Below are 21,883 nucleotides of genomic sequence, written 5' to 3' on the forward strand. Positions count from 1 at the left end.
TACATACACATATACATATATTATACATTATACATATATAATGTATGTATATACAATATACATATATAATACCTGAAATGAACCTAACCTAACCTACATTGTAGCACTCAGCACTTTGATGAACATTGTTACTCAGCTGATAGAGTTGTACCCTTCCTGCTGACTTGTCGTACAAAACTTGTAAGTCGCTTTGGATAAAAGCGTCAGCTGCTAAATGACTAAATGTAAATGTACACTAACTTGTGCTGTAATCAGCAACATCTTCTATGGACTACACTAACTTGTGCTGTAATCAGCAACATATTCTATGGACTACACTAACTTGCACTGTAATCAGCAACATCTTCTATGGACTACACTAACTTGCACTGTAATCAGCAACATATTCTATGGACTACACTAACTTGCACTGTAATCAGTAACATCTTCTATGGACTACACTAACTTGTGCTGTAATCAGCAACATATTCTATGGACTACACTAACTTGTGCTGTAATCAGCAACATATTCTATGGACTACACTAACTTGCACTGTAATCAGCAACATCTTCTATGGACTACACTAACTTGCACTGTAATCAGTAAGGTCTTCTATGGACTACACTAACTTGCACTGTAATCAGTAAGGTCTTCTATGGACTACACTAACTTGCACTGTAATCAGTAAGGTCTTCTATGGACTACACTAACTTGCACTGTAATCAGTAACATCTTCTATGGACTACACTAACTTGCACTGTAATCAGTAAGGTCTTCTATGGACTACACTAACTTGCACTGTAATCAGTAACATCTTCTATGGACTACACTAACTTGTACTGTAATCAGCAACATCTTCTATGGACTACACTAACAGTAGGTTATGAATATAACCGTGTTCTATGAGTATAGTGACGCTCAGCGTCTACTGCACATATCTCGCTCCAGTGTATATGCACTGAATAAAAACTTCACAATGTACCTTTACATACCAACATCCGTCTGGCCACACCCCCATCTGCTACCTATATAAGCAGGGGTGTGGCCACACACTCATCTCCTTCTCCTTCTCCTTCTCCTTCTCAAATGGGGGACCCTGATGGAAACAAGACAAACGTCTTTCTCAGGTCTGCATCCCCTTAACAATTGTATGTATTGAGCCGTACTGTATTGTACCCATTCTGCAATCTGTTAAATAAAGTTTTCATTCATTCATTCAATCATTTCACCACAAGGTAAGATCAAGGGCCGCAGTGGCGTCTAGACGCTGAGCGTCACTATACTCATAGAACACGGTTATATTCATAACCTACTGTTCTATGTCGTATAAGCTTCCGCTCAGCGTCTACTGCACAACGGGAGCTGAGCAGGAGCTGATGCTCGACAAATGTACCCCACTGAGGCCCCCCACAACCATCAGAACCGGGGAGGACCGAGCCCCCGACCCTCCCTAATGGAGGGATACCCTCCCTATTGGAGGACGGGAGGGAGACGGATCCGACCGTGCGAAGAGGAACTCGAGCAACTCAACGCACAGGGTGAGCAGACCGTGGCTTGACCCCACGACTATGCACACGCACAACCCGCATGCCACCAGGGAACGAACAGAAGGAACAAACCTCGTTACCGCCCCCAAAATCACGGGGTCAAGAGCAAAGCTCAACCCCGTGGCAAGGCCGTAGCAGCGGAGCGCGAAGGAAGACCCAGACCCAGAAGGGACTGGATCCCCCCGGAAAAAGGGGGCCCGGAGAGGCCAATGACGCCACAGCATCAAGACCTCACCAGGCGGTCACTAGTGACACCGCCCCCCACATCGCCAGCGTATTTGGATAGGGCCCATCCAAGAGCAGGCCCTTCCCCCCACTAGCACGCCGCCTGGCTCACTGACCCTAGCATACTCAGGCAGTCAGCATGGCTGTAACTCGAAGCACTCAAGAGGCTACACTACAGCGGGAGCAGGCAGCGCACCGGGGAGACTACCTCCAGAAGAGGCCGATCCCTCAAACCAGGCAGCAGGCACTTGACCCGAGCCTGGAGCACTGCGGACGAGACAGGAGCCAAAGGGGTCAACTGAAACAGCACCCCGGCGAAAGGGGCGTATGCTGGCATTGTTGAGCACCATGTCAAAGCCTCCACCAAAAAATCCCAGACGCTCTAGAGGGGCAGAGGCAGAGAAGGCTGACACGATTGGCAGACGTCATGAACGTGCAGGGGCACACTCAACCGGGCAACCCGGGAGTTGACTCCGCTCCAACACACCAGGGAATCAACCACCCTCTTGGTTCAACATGAGGTGGTTGTTCCTATAACCCCTCAGGAAAAAACTCCAAAACACACCTGCGGGTATACACTGGCTATACCGCAGTACAAGTGTTTTAGTTTTCAAAAAGGGGTTATCCCAGGCCTACGGGTCGACGAAAACGACTTCGGACCGGGCCCGGCGGACCGGGACGTACACAGGGATGCCAGAGGAGTACTATAAAAACCACCTCAACAGCCCCCTCTCAGCCATGCATAAGCGGGAGAAGAGAGGGGCGAAAAGAATGGAGAACGAACATCTCCATAATATCAAACCCTTTGACACCCGGGCCGACCCGGCATTTTCCCCCTGAAAAAAGCACAAGTCCCTCAGGGTACCAGAACAGCAGATCTGCGTCCCCGGCGGACAACGGGTTAACTGACCTGGACCAGCGCGACCAGAACCAGTCCCGTGCCCTAATCACGCCGACATCCCCAACTCTAGGAGGGGGGGTAGGTACGCGTGTCGATCTAAAACATTATAGAGGGCGCAACCCAGACGGTCCCGTTCGTACCGCGCTCAGTGGCCCACCCCAAGGGCGTGAGACCCCTCTACCTATGCTTTGATCTATTCAGTTAACATCCCCCAGATATGAACGAGAATTCGTCGAGACAAACCTAGTAAACTGATGCTCGGAAGAGACAAACTCCCTCCCAGTGGCCCCATAAAAACGCTGTTTTAATGATGAGCAACCAAGGCGCACAAGCCTCATGCGTGATTCCTATCAGAAACACCCAGGGCCAGCACTATGTACACGTCGAGACCCAAAACACATCAATGGATAGTCTAACAAGACACCAGATACCGTTCCTCCAAGCCGCCTGGGAGAACGACAAGAAGCCGCTTTTTTTATTTACATTTTTTTCAGAAAAAATAAAAAATAATACGGTTCCCATGCGACGCGGCTGAGGGAAAACACCACCCCGTCAACCACACTTCATAAGAGGGGACGGTGAGCAACGTACCCCTATGACGGGGGAAACCCATGACTCAACAGACCTGTAAGGCGAGGAGTCAGGAAAACCCTAAACAATACCCCGTCCACCTACTCCAAAAAGGAGAGGACGGGGAACCCCCAGAGAGACTTCCCACGTGAGCTGTATAGATTGAAAATACATATTGCAGCATTGAGCTATGTAACAATTGGGTTAGGACTCTCCAAGGAGGAGCCCTGAACTCCCAGAGGAGAAAACTCCGACACCAGAGGAGGAGGCTCTGACCCAATACACACACTACCAGTAGGGAGCAGCGCAGAAGAACCACGTCTCTACTGCGTTGCATCACCCACCAAGCTCAATAATCGAATTGAATGCACATACAACAGAGCAGAACTCCTTTTCGAAGTTCTACTCACCTTGACAATCTGAGGAGGAGGCTCTGAAACTCTGAGGAGGCTCCCTCACTGGGAGGGAGGGTCCGAACTCACAGAAGGCTCTTCTCCCTGAAGAAGAGCTCTGTGAGGAGGAGGCTCTGAAAACTCCCTGAAACAGAACCATAACATGGAACCTGACCAACTCACGGAAGTCTTACCAATAGAAACGCACCCAGTGACGGGGGAATTTCCGCTGTGCACACGGCCAATCCTTCAGGGCGTGGGACCAGGAAACCCCCCCCCCCCCTACCCTGTAACGTGCCGAACCAGCAACGTGACAGGAAGGACAGGGGGTTTTAACCCCTGCCCAAACAGAAAAAGGGGGAGGGAGGGTTTACCAGTTCACCCCTTTACGACCCCTCACCCCTGATACGATGTAATGACAAAGTAGAGCCATGACACCAGTCATAGCATGCTACATGAAGTGTTTAACAGCTTCACATAGCTCGTGTGCGAACCTGCTATCTGATTTTTACTAAGGAGAACTATTTTACTATTTATTTCACTATTTGGGCACTTTTACACAATTCCTGTGAGTTTATGGAACACCTCTGTAATTTTGTATTTTTTTTTATTCATTGTTTTGTATTTCTAATCAAGTCCTCAAAAACAGCATTTTTCTACCTCAAGATCTTAAGCCGTTTTGAGCCTGGGCTCCAACCACGGTGGGAACTGTGTGGAGTGTGTGTGAGTCTCAGCAGAGTCTCATGCAGCTGAGTCTCTCTGACATCACAAATCAGCACATTTTCAGATGACTCAGTTGTAGGTTTTGGGCTTTCTGTATTCTCTCCTCTCTCTCTCATTCGTTTTTTGACAGCAACCAGAGAGGTCGCCATTTCGCAGCAGCAACAGGTTCCCAGCACTTTTGCAAACATTTGCTTGTTTCTATCGCAAAAAAACATTTTGAGAGAAATCAAACGTCTTACTATCAGACTGGATTTGTCAGTGGATGAAACCATCGACGATTTAGAAGCGTTTATTGACGTGTTTTATGATAATATGTCGGCTAAAAAGGCCGCTGGACGGGAAAGAAAACGCAGCAGGAATCAGATGGGCTCTAGCGATACAGAGTATCCACTTCTTCTTGCAGAATTAAAAGTAATGCGTGAGTCTATGTCAACTATGCAAAAACAGCTGGAGAAGTTGGATCTTTTAAAAAAGCTAAGTGACGACGTGGAGGAGTTAAAGGAATCGGTGGAATTCAATAACTCCCTAATTGAAGTCCTAAAGAAGGACAACGCTTCTCTCAGGGCTGACGTTATTAGACTACAGAAAGTCACAATCGAGCTCCAAGAAGACAACTATAAAACAGCGAATGATGTCCTGGATCTTCAGAACCGAAGCATGAGAGACAATATAATTATACATGGGCTTCCTGAACAAAGTGGTGAAGAAAGGGGAGGTAAGGGAGCTTACATAAAGTCGGAGCAGATCGTTCGGTCTTTCTTGGTGGACAGTCTCAAGATGACAAAGCCAGACGCAGACGCAATCTGCTTCTGCAGAGTGCACCGTCTTGGGCAATCCAAGCCTGGGGTCCAGAAGTCTCGTCCCATAGTGGCGATGGTAACTGAGTCCAGAATGAAGCACGCCATCATGGAGAGAGGCAGAGAGTTGAAAGGCTCTACCTTCTCGATCACTGATCAATATCCATCGGAGATCATGAGGAGACGACGTTTACTACATCCAATCATGACGGACGCCAGAAACAGCAATAAAAAGACCTGTCTGTTCATCGATAAACTCTTCATCGATGGACAGATGTATCGCAACTCCGACATCACATATTGGCTGACGGGCGGTGATGAAAAAGCACAGGCTGGACGCTAACGTGTTTCACTGCAGTAAACAATGGCGCAGGATTGTGACGATACACACACGCGACTATGGTTGCTAAGGTAACAGTGTCACACTCTGTTAATCTGCCAAAAAAGGGTATGTTACTTGCTCATTTGAATGTGTGTAGTCTGAGGAACAAGATGCATGAATTATGCCACTTGGTAGAATCAAATAATATACACATACTTGCTATCACAGAAACACACCTGGGCCCTCATTCATCAACGTGACTTACGCACAGATATGTGCTTAACCTGTGCGTACGACCATTTCTAAGCAAAGTGTGGGATTCATCAATTTCAACTTGAACTTGACTTTGTGCTTATGTGTACGCACAGCTCTGAGCATGCTTAGCTGACGCCCAGTGGTAGAATATCGTTACTACGGCATATGCGCTGCTCAGTTCATGCATTAGTTTCAACGCGGAAATAATCTTCCGTGCATTAGTTTCAACACTGGCGTGTTCTGTATGATCCGTAATTCATTATAGTTCATTGTAAAATAGCGACAGTAGTGTAATTATAACGGGCTCACACGCGAACAAGAGGTTGGCCTGCTTGTTTGGCACGGGGGGGCAGACGCAGAACACCAACCTCCAAACGCGATTAAATATTGTTTCAAATAAAAAGCGAATTATTTTGTGTGTCATGTTTCCAAATAAGATTGGTCACGAAATGCTTTCTACTTCAATTTGTTGGTTAGAATAGATGACCTCAGTTGAAACTTCACTGAGACTAACAGTCTATTTGTGAGCTCCCGCACAGATGTGATAATAATAATAATAATAATAATAATAATGATAATAGCTTCATTTTATATAGCGCCTTTCAAGAGACCCAAGGTCGCTTTACATAGATAGGGGGGGGGGGGATAACAAAGTAACAAACATAGTGGACAGACACAACATATAAATATGATGATGGAATTCATTCAAGTCCTCTCCACCCTCGGGTCTTTGCCACCGGCACGGTCCATCGTGATATTGGAGATGGATCGAGCAATAGACTGTTACTGTAGCTGTCAAAGCTCCATCACAAATGCAGTTATGTGAATAGAAAGGGATTCCACTCAGTCAATGTTGCGATGCGCATTTGCCTGATACATGTTGTTGCTGCATGCCGGGAGGAAAGGCATGCTGCATGTTTTCAATTCATTAAATAAAACTGATACTTTTTGCAAGGGTTTACTGACTGTCATACAAATAATCAACCAACTACATACTGTAACTTTTCAGTGCACGTTCTTATTTACATTGTGACAACAGCCTTGTGAGTTCCCGCAGTGACCCGCACACAGACATGATGGAATTCAAGTTCAAGTTTGTATTGATCACATATAGGCAGGCTACACATGGCGTATCTGCTACATCATACATGGCAGTGAGATTCATTGTTCTTGTATATGCTCTCGTATTATTGTTTATATAGGCTACCCAATACTGACATCAAAATAGATTGTATGCCTCTAGAAATCATATGCAGCAGGTAGAAGATTGACGGAAAATCCGTCGCGATTTGGAATAAAATTGAGGAGAACTTTAATCCCTGGGTATTAATCAAACAAAACGGAAAAAGGCAGTCATATTCCAGCACGGTCTTTATTAGTGTTTGCGCTGCCCAGGCAGCAATGGTTAATAGATATCATATCCGACATCACCGTACGTGTACACGTCTGTCAGCCTGTCTCATAACACGCTTCCCTCGGTTTAGTCCATTCTTCCACATTTCATGGGGGTGTCCATTACCGTATATGGTTAATCGGGGCGGTTTTGGTATGCAAATACGTGAAAGTGTGCACGAGCCTCGGCGCAGGGCCAAGGTGATATTTATCATGACAGGTGTGCGTAGAACCTGCGTACGCACGTGTGGTAAATCCCGTTTCTTTTGTGCGTTCACTCATTCTAAATTCTGTGCTTACGTGTGGAAATAGAACATTTTCTACGTCACGTTGATGAATGAGGGCCCTGGACTCATCTTTCGGTGATTCAGAGGTTGCAATGCATGGTTACAATCTGTTCAGAAAGGATAGAGATAAGAATGGTGGCGGAGTTCTGATTTATGTACAGAATCATATTCCAGCTAAAGTACGATACGACTTAATGAAAAATGAAATAGAAGCCTTATGGTTACAAATACAATTGCCAAATTTAAAACCCATATTAATTGGATGCTGTTACAGGCCACCAAGTGCCAATTCAAATTATCTACATGGTATATGTGAAATGTTAGACAACACAGCTGATTGTAATAGTGAAATATATTTCATGGGAGACCTGAATATCAATGCCTTCAATGAGAAATGCCCCATGTGGAACAAGATTGCATTAGCTGCCAAAATGTGTAATATGACTCAGGTAATGACATCACCAACTAGAATGGCCACAAATAAACATGGGGCCATTACAACAACCTGCATTGATCATATATATACTAACAGGCCAGAGCTCTGCACTAAAGTGTTGGTTTTAGTGATCATAACCTAGTAGCCATTGTACGGAAGACTAAAATACCTAAAGCTGGCTCCAAGATAAATGATAGAAGGTCTTATAAGGGGTTTAATCCAGCACAATTTGTGGAGGAGGTAAAGAATAAGCAATGGTTTGATGTTTGCCATGAAGAAAACCCAGAAAAAGCACTGGGAGAATTTATGAAGTATTTCATGGGGATAGCCGATCAGCATGCTCCAATGAGAAAATGGTCGGCACGGTCAAATTGTGCACCGTGGTTGAATAATGAGATGAGAAGTCTGATGGTCCAACGAGATGATGCAAAAAAAACGCAAATAGAACAGGCAATCCATGTGACAAACAACATTACTGTAAACTAAGAAACGCGGTAACAAAATTGAATAAATGTAGAAAGAAGGAATACTACATGCAGAAAATCAGTGATTCTAAAAATGATGGAAAAAAATTATGGAGAACGTTAAATAACATAATGGGGAGGAACTCAAACATGCATCCTTCCTTTATAGAAACAGAGGGTAAATTCCTTACCAAGCCAGCAGATATTACAAATAATTTTAATGATTACTTTACAAATAAAGTAGACAAGCTGAGAAACGCCATGGGTGCAGTCGATGACACAGTGTCACATAACATCATTAAAGATTGTATCATGAAGGAGAGGCAGTGCATGTTTGAGTTCCACCATGTTACAGAGGAAAATGTTGAAAATATGCTTTTACACCTGTCTGATGATAAATCTCCTGGTATTGACAACTTGGATGGTAAACTGCTCAAAATGACTGCCAAATACATATCTAAGCCATTAAGTCACATCTTCAATAAATGTCTAGAGCAAGGTGTGTGCCCTGAGATCTGGAAGGAAGCCAAGGTTATCCCATTACCTAAGGACAAAAGAAAAACCTTCGCTGGTTCCAATAGTCGACCCATAAGTCTCCTCCCAGTGTTAAGTAAAATAATAGAAAAAATTGTATACACCCAAATTCAAAACTACTTTTTAAGTAATAGTCTGATAACGAATTACCAACATGCATATAGAGATGGTCACTCTACAAGCACAGCACTTGCCCAAATGGCCGATGAATGGTTTAAGAGCATGGATGATAGGAGGCTTGTTGGAGCTGTGATGTTAGACTTTAGCGCAGCTTTCGATGTGATCGATCATAGTCTGCTGCTGAACAAACTCAAATGCTATGGCTTTGGCTCTGTTGCTATGTGTTGGATGGAGACCTACCTGACTAGGAGAAGCCAGAAAGTATTTTTCAATGGGAGCTTTTCTGAAAGTAAGGTGTTGCAGTGTGGGGTCCCACAGGGAAGTTCGCTTGGGCCTTTGCTATACTCAATATTCACAAACGACCTCCCTTATGTATTAAATAAATCTAGGGTAATCATGTATGCTGACGATTCGACAATGTACAGTACAGCATCAACATGTAGTGAGTTAAACAATATACTTGGAATAGAGCTTAAAGCCATAACAGACTGGGTCAACAATAACAAACTGGTACTCAACATTGCAAAAACAAAAGCAATGGTATTCGGATCCAGGCACATATTAAGCAGCGATCCACAATTAAGCCTGACTCTGGCTGGTCAGCCAGTGGAACAGGTAAAAGAGGCTAAGTTGCTTGGCATGGTTCTTGACTCAGGTTTAAAGTGGACAAAGCAAATTGACAGTATAATAACAAAAATAGGAAGGAGCATAGCTGTGACAAGAAAATGCACAAAGTATTTAACACCAACCACTTTGAAAGAAGTCATCCAGGCTCTGGTTTTGTCACATCTTGAGTACTGTCCCGTCATATGGTCATCAGCAGCAAAAACACAAATACAGAAACTACAAATAGCTCAAAATAAGGCTGCAAGGCTAGCCCTCCACTGTTCAAAGCGCACTAACATTGGAGCTATACATATACAATTATCATGGCTTACGGTTGAGAAACGTCTGCAATCCCGTCTCATTACTTTTCTCAGAAATGTTCAAGTTGTCAAAAAACCACAGTATTTCTATGATCATATAGTTTACATAAGAGAAGAACATGACCATATGACTAGACAAGCTACGTCAGGCCATCTCATGGCACCTAAACCGAGAACAAATCTACTAAAATCTTCTGTGACTTACAGAGCTATAATGGAATGGAACTCATTGCCAAGCTACTTAGCTGAAATAGAATCCAAGGCTACCTTTAAGAGGAAGTTAAAGTGCCATCTGCTGATGAGCATGCACTGAGCCATTATGGCAAAGAGGTGAAAACCAATTGACTGTTGGTTGTGTTTAAGTTGATGGCGGTGAGTGCTGCTCAGGAAGCACTATTTGTTTGATTTGAGTTATTTTAGTTATTTTCACGTTGGTTGTGTTTAAGTTGATGGCGGTGAGTGCTGCTCAGGAAGCACTATTTGTTTGATTTTAGTTATTTTAGTTATTTTATTTGAATGCTTTTTGCTGGTGGATATCTTGTACAATATCATTCTAACTGATGTTGATAGTGATGTACTGTAATTGATGATGTGACTGATGTTGATATTGATGTAATGTATTGATGTTGATGATGATGTAATGTATGTATTGATGTAATGTAATGTGTTACAAAGGATCAGATTAAACCGAATATATATATTTATTTATTGATATATATTGCATAGTATTTGTATATCGTTTGATATCCCTTGTATATTCCTTGTACATATACACGGAATATCCCTTTAGTCCAGCCCATAATAGTTCATTCTCCTATTGGACAGTGGTCCACCGGCGCCAGGGACCGGCCCCCGGAGCCAAGTTCAAAGTCACCGACACGACATGTCTGTACTTGCCCCGGCCCTGCCCAGGGATACGGCGACAGAAATGAGAGTGGCACTATTTGTTCACCGTGCGTATAAATACGGCGCAGGTGAATGTAGAAGCCCCTTAGCCCCTTACCTCCGTACCCTTCGTGCCTTTAGTATGTTACCGATAAGTTGAAGCCTCACCCACGATACAACGTGCGGTGAAGTATGGCCTGTTTGGCCTCAGAATAGAGCATCGAGACCGCGTGCGAATTAGTAACTGAATTGTCAGAGTTTGGCGCTATACCGTCGAGTGCGACATATTTCTATTGAGTCTTTAATAGTCTATTTGTGTATAGTGTATCGTGCGGTTAGAATTCTATAGTGACCAGCATCTCCAACGCTTTCTCGTATTAGCTAGAGTTCTTATCCAGGCTGGGCCGACCGCATGGCGCTTTCACCCGAGGAGACCTAGGCGAGAACCGTGTGGACATGTACACTGGATTAATCTACCCGACGACTACATAGCCTTTGCGGCTGGAATATATTTGCTTTGGTCCTATGATTTATGGAGCGGATAATCGCCGACGCCTGCACATGTTGGATTTACCCCGAGAGGAGTCAAGTCGAGTCGGCGCTCAGAGAGCCTGAGGCCGCCTAGCTTTCTTCACTGTAGAGCTACAGTCTACAAGAGAACCAAGCTGTATTCGTCTGTGGATCAAGAGACTACTGCACCGGCTTCTGTACCTGAAGTCTCCCTAGTCATCGTTGACCAGACGTCCTACTACCGACAGATCTTCTACCCCCTTGCTGGCTTACAACCAGTGGGAACCCCTTCCAGTATCTCCCGCTATTACTAGTGTACCATAGATATAATTCCCTAAGATTCAGGTTGTATAATTACCTCCTGCGTAACCAGAGAATGGACATTCGTTATTGATTTGCCTACGCATACTCCTTTGCCTTACAAGTGCATTCAAAGAATAATGTAAAGTATCCTATGTACCTTTTGCTCCATTAAATACTTGATTAATACCTTTGACTGGAACCGATTTCATTGTGGGAAGTGTTCATCATATTCATATATCGTGTACTGTATGGCCAGTAATTAAAGTACATAAAGCGGTAGTGGTTTAATGATACCATACTTATCAATACAGTCAGGGAATTGTACCCCTCAGTTACATAATGTATTGAATACTGTTGTACATTTGTGCGTGCCGGACCCCAGGAAGAATAGCTTTTGCCTAGTGCAAAAGCTAATGGGGATCCTAAATAAACATAAACAGTTCAGTGAGGGTGAATACTGTGAGAGGAGAATTGGAAGAATGCGCCAATATGAGAATTAGAGACATAGATCATATTAATATAAGTCCACATAGCTGGGAAACAATGCTAAACACTGAAAAAGGCCATTTATAAGATAGTTCCCCTTTAAGAGCCCCAGTACCAGACTTACACATGTGCTTCTGTGGGCCAAAACCTAACCCAGTTGTGGATCTCAATGACACACACAACCCTTCATCACAACAAAAAAGGGCAAAAGTACACTCTTACTACAGAGGAACGCCGTTTTTCATAACGAGAGAGACATAAGTCCTCGATTAAGTATTGGCCACAGGCCTTGATAAGCACATATGATAGTGACCAAACAACCTTTTCCCTAGGAAAAAAATCGTTTTCAAGCGTTGTTGAAAGCCTTGGCATGCAGGCAGGTGACTGACTTGTTGCCTTTCACTTTCATTTGATGGTTCCCTTGGTGTCCGAGAGGCATGCTATTGCTTGCCCATATGACTTATGTGGATTGTTCATCTACGGTTATGCGTTGCCTCACAAATGTATACATTGCAGTGTTTCCCCTAGGATCTTTTTCAGGGGGGGGTGGTAGGCCCCCAAAACGACTAGTGTTTTTGCGGGGCGCGCGTGTCATGGATACGTAGTGTGTCAACAGTGTCGTCATAGACGCACGCAGTAAGGCGGTTGTTAGTATCGGTGCATTTCTCTACACTGAGCTGAAATGAAACGATTGCACATAAATTAGGTAAATATGAACTATAACAACAAAAGTTGTTAGGAAATTCTGAGGGCTCAGAGTGCACACTGGATGCTCTGACCAAAGAGTCAGTTTATCAGAGCGGAGCAGATTTTGTGAATTTATTAACTCACCTTAACTAGGGCCCTATGAAATCCGTTTTTATCTTTTCCTGTTTTCGGATATGAATTTTCCTGTTTTCGGATTTCTCTGTTTTTTATTTTCCCGTTTTCGGATTTCTCTGATTTTATATTTTTTCCTTTGGATTTAACCAAAAGAAAACGACACAAAATTATGTTTTGTATACATACAATAACAGTACATCTGCAAACAGTGCCAGTGCAGTTCAATGTTCAGTGCCAGTTCAGTTATGAGGTTTATTTTTTCCAATTCAGTTCAGTTAAATGCAGTTCAACTGCCAGTGCAGTGCAATAACTAAATAATAATTAAATAGTTAAATAATACAAAATAATAATTTGTTTAAAAGAAATCAGAAAAAAACTGTAAAATGTAATTTATTTCAAAGAGATGTCTTTTAAAGGTTCATGCTTCTCCCCATCTCTGGCTGACATCACATGATGGTTAGGCCTTTGTGTTTTCCTCAGTGAGGGATTCTCTTTCGTCGGCCAGCAGCATTTTGTACTTGCTGAAGCTTCTCTCTGTATAATAATTTTAAATATTTAAAAGTTTAAATATCAACATTATCTGGCCATCCTCAGTAATTAGTAAATACTATCAAACTTGCCAAAGACCAGAGTTGGGACGGGCATGCGCGCGCACACACACACACACAGAAATGGAGAATGGCTTATATGAACTATCCAGTTCATATATCAGCTTATATCAACTATCCAGTTCGTTTTTATAGTGTAACGTTTGGTTACTTGAAGGAGAGAGAGAGAGAGAGAGAGAGAGAGAGAGAGAGAGAGAGAGAGAGAGACTGAGACTTGTTACGCGAGACTAGTCAGTCTCGGAGTTGTCTTGGAATGGATTTGGTAGCTTTTTCCTGCGTCTCCGTAGACCGTGCCACACCACCGTTTTAAAGTCTTAGTGAAGATTGATTTATATGAAAACCGATGTATGTATAATTTAGCTAGCTCGCCAACGTTACTGTGATTAAAGCAAACTTTAATAATAAAAACAAATGATATATAAATAAAATTATAATAAATGGTAGGGGAAACACTGCATTGTCAGCTGACGTGCAGGGCGCTCCTCTCTGTAAATTACATTATTCTCTGTAGCCATGGTTCCTTGGGGGAAAAAGGGTGCTTATACAGCAGCTGTCAACATCCCCACTCTTAATTCCGCAGAGCCGATATATAGAAGGACAACGAATGCTTTCAGTTCTTCCACAGAACAAGCATTTTATATGCGGAATATGGGCCTCATCCCTGTTGTGTGTCAACAACATTTCCACGTTGCATGAGAACAATAAGACTATCCTCTCTGCTGGCAATATTTGTGAGTAGGAACTGTTGTCTGTGAGAATATTATAGGCAGTCTAGTCTAAGGTTTGCACATCACAGTTGAACATCCAGTTTAGCACCAAGGACAGCTCATCATCAACTATTGAATCAACATTATTTAGATTGGGCTATGATAAAGATCATATGAGGAGAGAGAGAAAGACCAATTTGTAACCCAGAAAGAGACACACACACAGAAAGCGAGAGAGAGAGAGAAATAAACAGAGGAGAGAGAGACACTCAATGAGAGAGAGAGCTGTTGCATATGATAGTCAGTGAAAAAACAAAGCTGCAAAAATCATTATATGATGGATAATTCCCATATATCTGTGTGACCCTGGTATAAAAGCTCAGAAATACTCTATATGTAGTTAGTTTGTTTTACAACATATGGACAGACAGACAGACAGACCCGACAGACAGTTGGGAGTGATTGCAATACCATCTCTCAGCGCTCCACGGGTAAAAGGGTAAGGGATATGCAGTTATACAATAATGTAAATATAACCATGAACCCCTTGACAGGTGGTATGGAATGTAACAGTATGCATATAGGAAGCCCTGCGAAGCAGATAGACGATGGCATAACAGAGGGGTTTCCTGAGCTGGTTGAGCTGATACAAAGGCCGGGGCGTTGTTTACATCTGGGCCTGAACCTGAAACAACAGCCCTGACAGCTGATCTGTATCCGCTTCCATTAAATTGTGCTAAGCTAGGCTAGCTTGCAGCCGGATAGCTTTCTACTGAATGCACAGAGGGGATATTGATATCTATCTTATTGTCCGACTCTTATTTCCTGTGATGTTGGTGTGTTCCTTTAAGAGGCTTTCTCAGAGTACCCAGAGCTGGTTTGGCAACTTGGCCTGGCCCTTCACCGTGGCAATAAATCATGTTGTGCATCTATCTACCCTAAGCATCTCGTAGAACTAGAGTATTGTGTATAATACATGAGGAGTGCCACATGCATGTGAGAGAGAGTGTGTTGGTATGTATGGCTTTTAATTAGATTAAATAATTCTTTAATGACCACCCAGCCAGGCTGGTGGAATTTGTTTTCAGTGCAGTTACAGCATTGTTCCAACATAGAACATATAACATCACTTACAATACATACATACTACATGCAGTTAAATACATAAATACATAATTACAAAGACCACAATATCACAGTTTATGTCCATGTCCATAGCAACAAAGGGGGTTGCTACAGGGAGTTCAGTGTCGTATGGCAGTGGGGAAGAAGCTGTTTTTAAAGCGGGATGTTTTGGTGGTCAGGGATCTGTAGCGCCTCCCGGAGGGCAGCAGCTGGAATATATGGTGTGCTGGGTGAGTGGGGTCAGAGATAATCTTTCTTGCTCTTCTTATTGTTCTTTGGCGGTGGAGTGATTCGAGTGATGGGAGGGGGGTGCGGATTATTTTGGAGGATTTATTGATTATTCTTTGCAGTTCGTTTTTGGAGTGAATGTCCAGATTGCTGTACCAAACTGTTATGGAGAAGGTGAGGATGCTTTGAATGATGGCCTGGTAAAAACGGAGCAGGAGATGTTTTCTGATTCTGTATTTTTTGAGCTGGCGGAGGAAGAAGAGTCTTTGATTGGCTTTTTTGTGGATGTGGTCTGTGTTGGTTTTCCATTTGAGGTTGTTGCTTATGTGGGTGCCAAGACATTTTAAGGAGTCTGGTGATTATGGGTTTGTCGGAGATGGATATGGGGGTTTTGGGGTTTGGCTGGCGTCTGAAGTCGATGATGAGTTCTTGGGTTTTTGATGAGGTGAGGAGGAGGTTATTGTCTGTGCACCAAGTGACTGTATGGTTGATCTGTGTACGGTATTCTGTTTCATTGTTGTCTGTGATGAGGCCTATAATGGTTGTGTCGTCTGCATATTTGTAGATTTTGACGGAGTTGTGGAGGGATATGAGCAGGTTGGTGTATAAGGAGAAAAGCCAGGGTGAAAGGACGCAGCCTTGGGGGGCTCCTGTGCTGAGATATAGAGGGTGTGATGTTGTTTATTTTGACCTTCTGTTGTCTGTTAGAGAGGAAGCTGTGGATCCAGTGACAGATGCAGTGGTCAATGGAGATATCAGATTTTTTTTTTTTTTTTTTGCAAACATCAGGTTGGTAAAAAGTCTTTATTGTGCACTTGCACAAAAAGTAGCTTACAATCAATACAGGATCATAAAGGGGCACTTATTTTGCACATAATCTCACACACATCCAACAACTCTAGACAGAGTTTGGGTTGTTTGACAATTATTGAGAGTAAATGAGTTGGGATATGGCCACCAGTGATCAGGGACATTGAATCCTTGTGTTGTGTTAATTACTGGCCCCCCAGAAGTTTAGGAGGAGTCTACCTCACTCAAAGAATTATGGACTTCAATAGAACTCTCGATTCCAATACCTACAGTAGTCTGAACGACTGTGTGTTTGTTCACTAAAGGACAACAGAGTCCATTGACTTCAGCTGCAGTCGTGCCGTGAGCCTCATCGCATGGCTTCCACCCTGGCCAAGAAACTACGTCGGTCTAAGCTTAGAGAGATGGACAGCCGGACCGTGGTCTTATTGCTGTGTATTCAAATCTGTGATTGCTGCTGTGGTGCTGACAACCTGGCTACACTCACTGCAGTGACCCGGACTGCACAGAACTTAACTGTTGCCTGTGTGAACCAGAGAGAACTAGCTCCATACGACAACCTCCACACGATACCTGGTAGGGATGCACCGATCCGACTTTTTCAGTCCCGATACCAATACCTGGGCTTTGGGTATCAGCCGATACCGAGTACCGATCCGATACCCATTGTTCAATTAATAAACTGTATGCCTCACTGTGTGGAAGAGACTGGGATCATTCTTTTGTGCAAGGCAACATCAGGCTTGACTTAAAACATTACTTTCCTAACTTAGTGAAACAAAATGTAACAAATTAACACGTAGATATAAATGTACTGAATTGTTATTTCTTATTTTATTTATTATAATATTCTATTATTATAAAAACAATTTAATAAAAAATTTAAATCCGATATTATTATAATATTTTTTTTCGATACCCGATCCAGCTATTTCAGTCATATCGGGGCCGATATCAATATCGGATCGGTGCATCCCTAATACCTGGTTGAGAAGTTAGGGCTGCAACTAACGATTATTTTGGTAGTCGACTAATCTGTCGATAATTTTTTCGATTCGTCGACTAATCTAACGATTATTTCTGTCACACCCTCCATCTCTGCTTCCTGTGGGTGCGGCTCCTTTTCCGGGCTCTTAGCAGACTTCTTAGCTTAACATAACAGACCGACAGTAAGTTTGGGGGAACTAATGGGATAACTGGGGTTGCAACAAAAGTGCAACTAGGGCTAAAAACACAATGAAATCAAATAATAATAATAATAATAATAATAATAATAATAATAATAATAATAATAATAATAATAATAATAATAATAATAATAATAATAATAATAATAATAATAATAATAAATAATATATCCTTCTTAGCAGACGTCTTAGCTTAACATCACAGGGAACTAATGGGATAACTGGGGATGTTGTTTGCTCCTGACAAGAGTCTCAAAGTCTGGGGTGATGGTAGACAAAGCAACTCTGAGGTCATGCTCAATGTCCAATCTGTTCCTCTGCTTTGTCTTCAGCTGGACCAGAGCTGAGAAGCCACTTTTAAAAAAAAATAAAAAAAATGTATACAACGCATCGACGCAAAAATTCGGCGTTGCCGAGTTTTTATGATCGACGTCGTCGATTATGTCGACTAATCGTTGCAGCCCTATTGAGAACCAAACACTCTTTTCAAAGACACTGAACTGTTTTAACCCTTTTCGAACTAGACCATCCCGGTCACCTGAGAGACAGACCAAAACCAAGAAAAGGGACGTGTTGTCCTCCTTGCTGCCCTTATAGACCCTGTTTAGGCAGCACCTAATAGATGCAAATGATCATCTATTAGGCTAAGATTAGCAATTCTCCGACTCAGCTTCTTCCCTCAGGCCATCAGAACACTGAACACTGATCTCTCCACACACAAGCACACACACACACACACACACACACACACACACACACACACACACACACACACACACACACACACACACACACACACACACACACACACACACACACACACACGCGCACACACACACATTCTGAGTACTGAAGGTCAGATCTTACTTGTACAAGCAGTTGGTGAATAGCAAACAGTTTGCAGGGCAATGGGTGCATGCTTATTTTGAGATCAGATTGGGTGGCTTTCCCGGTAAATGCGGTACACTATGTAACAGATAGGCCTATAATCTACAAAAGCGGCTTTTCATGCAAACCTTGATGGTGAAACATTTTGAGAGCAGTGGGTTTACATGGGAGTTACAAACACTGCGTTTGCAGGTCGCACAGAAGGCCTCGACATGGCTTAATCAGTGTCCGTCGTCCTCTCGCCCACGTAGAAGATGGTTTCAACGCCATGCTATGATGATGCAACCTATTAATAATGCATCCCTGTATCCTTGTACTCTTTGTTTTTGTATGTATGGCTGCCTTGCTTTGATTTACCATACAACTGTCCTGCTGTATGGTAGGCCACGCAGTGCATGTGTTTACATGTCTATAAATCCTTAATCTTAATGGTGGTAGGGTTCACTGAAACCGGTTTAATCACTTTGACATGCCCACCAATTAAAAAATTCATATTTAAATTGTTTGAGACTCTCGTGGTAAGGTCACGTGATCACTACAGCAGAACAATATGCTGTACGTTAACAAGGGGGGACTTTTCTCCCCTTCAGGGTTGAGTAGGGTGAGACATGAGAATACGGAGCGATCACTAAGGTACCCATGTACATGTCAAAATACTTCCCAAAGGTCAGTGAATACCACGACCACAACACCAGAGGGAGCTCCACAAATCATGTTAAACCCAGATTCGGCTCAAACAAGGGACTGAACACGTTTCGCAATTATGCCACATCAATGTGGAACGCCCTACCCACAGCTGTAAAGGAATGTGAATCACTTTCAAAACCACTCTCAAAGAGCACCTACGGGAGGCTGCAATTCGAAACTGGCCCCTGGAAATGTCTAAACCCAACCCCCTCCAATGTACAGTCCCCCCCCCCCCACCCCGCCTACCCAACCTCACCCCCTCCCCCCCACCGAACCACCTCCAATGTACAGTTTCTTCCCCCTCAAATGTATACTCTCTTTTTTAGACTCTTTTTTTGTATCACAAACAGTACTGTATTTGTCATGTATGCCATATATGTTACGATGAATTGAAAATGGGGGACCCTGATGTAAACAAGACGAAAGTCTATCTCTGGTCTGCATCCCCTTAACAATTGTGTGTATTGAGCCGTACTGTATTGTACCCATTCTGCAATCTGTTAATACAATTTTCAATCAATCAATCAATCAATCAATCAATCAATCAATCAATCAATCTATCAATCAATCTATCAATCTATCAATCACTGACAGATCTTAAATACAGATCTGTTGAGTGAGAAGGGAATGCTTAAATGCAAGGACTAAGTGACATTCTAGATACGGTATTCAAGTATGTAAGATAGGGACCTTGGAGACCTTCTATACCAATTCACAACAAATTAAACAAATAACAATTACATGTTCAGATCATCTTGTACCAATTACTTCAACTCGTAGCCTTATGCCAAATGGATCAGGGGTAAATATCTCCAGCTGGAATACAAGGATGTTGAACAAATAGTAGTATATTGATGATGATAGTATATTGCTATCAGATCATGCCCCAACCTCATTAATAATGCAAATACCCAATGACATTTCCTTTCAATATCGCTTTCAATCTAAATGGCTCCAATCCCCTGGAATGAGGGCATTTTTGTTTAGATGTCTATTTTCTTGATTTAAATATTTTAGTTTATGTTTTGTTAATATATTATATAATATAATATAATAATAATATATATAATAATACAAATATTATTGAGAAAAAAAGGATTGAAACAAATCATAATAGCAAGCCGTTAGTTTTCACTTTGAAGGATATTTCTCTAACAAAGCTTATTAATTTAATTCCTTGTCAGTTCACAGAATTGTTTCATGACAAGCACATATCTAGTAGTAGTAGTAGTAGTAGTAGTAGTAGTAGTAGTAGTAGTAGTAGTAGTAGTAGTAGTAGTAGTAGTAGTAGTAGTAGTAGTAGTAGTAGTAGTAGTTTATTCAGTCATCATCTCACACAATACAATATACACCATCATTTAACAATATTTGATTTTCAGTGACTGAAAAGGTACAGACTGAAGCATAATGCTTATATATGCCTGTCCTATATTCTTAACAATAATGAAGACTCCAAAACAGTATTCTAAAAGAAAATAGCAAAAAAACAGTATTATTCACCCTTGTAGTTTTCAAAAATAGCTTTACAAACCATTTTCTTAAAAACCAAAAGCAAATTACTCATTCTTAACTGTATATCAGCATTGTTCCACAAGTTAACCCCAATAATAGAAATACACCTCCTTTTAATCCCTTTCTTAGCTTTTTGAACAGTACATTTACAAATATCTCTCAAATCATATTTTCTTTCATGTATTGAAAAAAACCTTTGCACCCCGTCTGGGAGTAACTTTGCTTTAGCTCTGTACATTATTTGCATAGTTTTATAATAAACCAAATACCAAATCATAAAATTTCATAATATGAGACTTTATAAACAATGGATTTGTGTGTTCATAGTAACCAGTCTTGAAAAGGTTCCGAATGGTCCGCTTTTGCAGTAAGACTATTGGATTTACTGTCTTTTTAAATGTCGACCCCCATACTTCCACACAGTAAGATATGTAAGGAAGTATAAGTGAGCAGTAAATGATGTGCAAGGCTTTGTAGTTTAATATATCCTTACATTTATACAATATTGCTACTGACTTAGATATTTTTCCTTGAATATAGTTAACATGTTGTTTCCATGTTAATTTCTGGTCAATAACTACCCCTAGACATTTTATCTCGGAAACGTTCTATTTTTACATCACATATTTTTTACTTTATCTCATTTAAATAGATTTATTTCTTTGCATAAGCAAAAGGCCTCTTCTGCAACAAGATATCACGTTTCATGTCTGGTTTCAGTATAATGCCACTGGGACAGCAACACAGCAGTGCTGAGGCTCTGCGCTGTCCTTGGTGCTGAACTGGACAGCAGAGAGGCAACTGAAAGGTCTAATTTCTCTCTCTCTCTTATTAACTTAAAAATACTGAAACGGATATATATCTTTGGAGGGTCTCTTCATTTATTTAACCCGACTCGACACAGGCAACAGTCGGAGGCTTCCGTCAACAACATTATGGCCTGTCTGCAGTGTACTACAGAGTAGCTAACCACACTGTCAGTGATCATTTCTTTTAATTTTATTCAATTCAATCTTTTAAAACATTAAATTGGAACATTGTGCCATGTGATTCGATAGCACACTTTAAGCAGACTTGATTGGACAAAACAAATATGATCTCAATTATGATGATTCTGAACTCAAACACTGTTTCACATTAGCAACAGTTAACCCTGAATAAAAATCATGGACAACCCACTGGAATTGGCCAGCATATGTGAAATGTTGATAACCCTGGGTTAACAACCACGTTAACTACTATACTACATGTTAC

General features: G+C 42.1%; 1 protein-coding gene across 3 annotated transcripts in view; it reads left to right on the plus strand.

Moving 5' to 3' along the window:
• The window catches only part of slc16a2 (solute carrier family 16 member 2), a 153,755-nt gene that overhangs the window by 73,003 nt on the left and 58,869 nt on the right, over window positions 1-21,883 (plus strand). The gene's annotated exons all lie outside the window — the stretch shown is intronic.

The sequence above is a fragment of the Notolepis coatsorum genome (genome assembly GCF_963971535.1).
Source record: "Notolepis coatsorum genome assembly, chromosome: 16".
Classification (NCBI taxonomy): Eukaryota; Metazoa; Chordata; class Actinopteri; order Aulopiformes; family Paralepididae; genus Notolepis; species Notolepis coatsorum.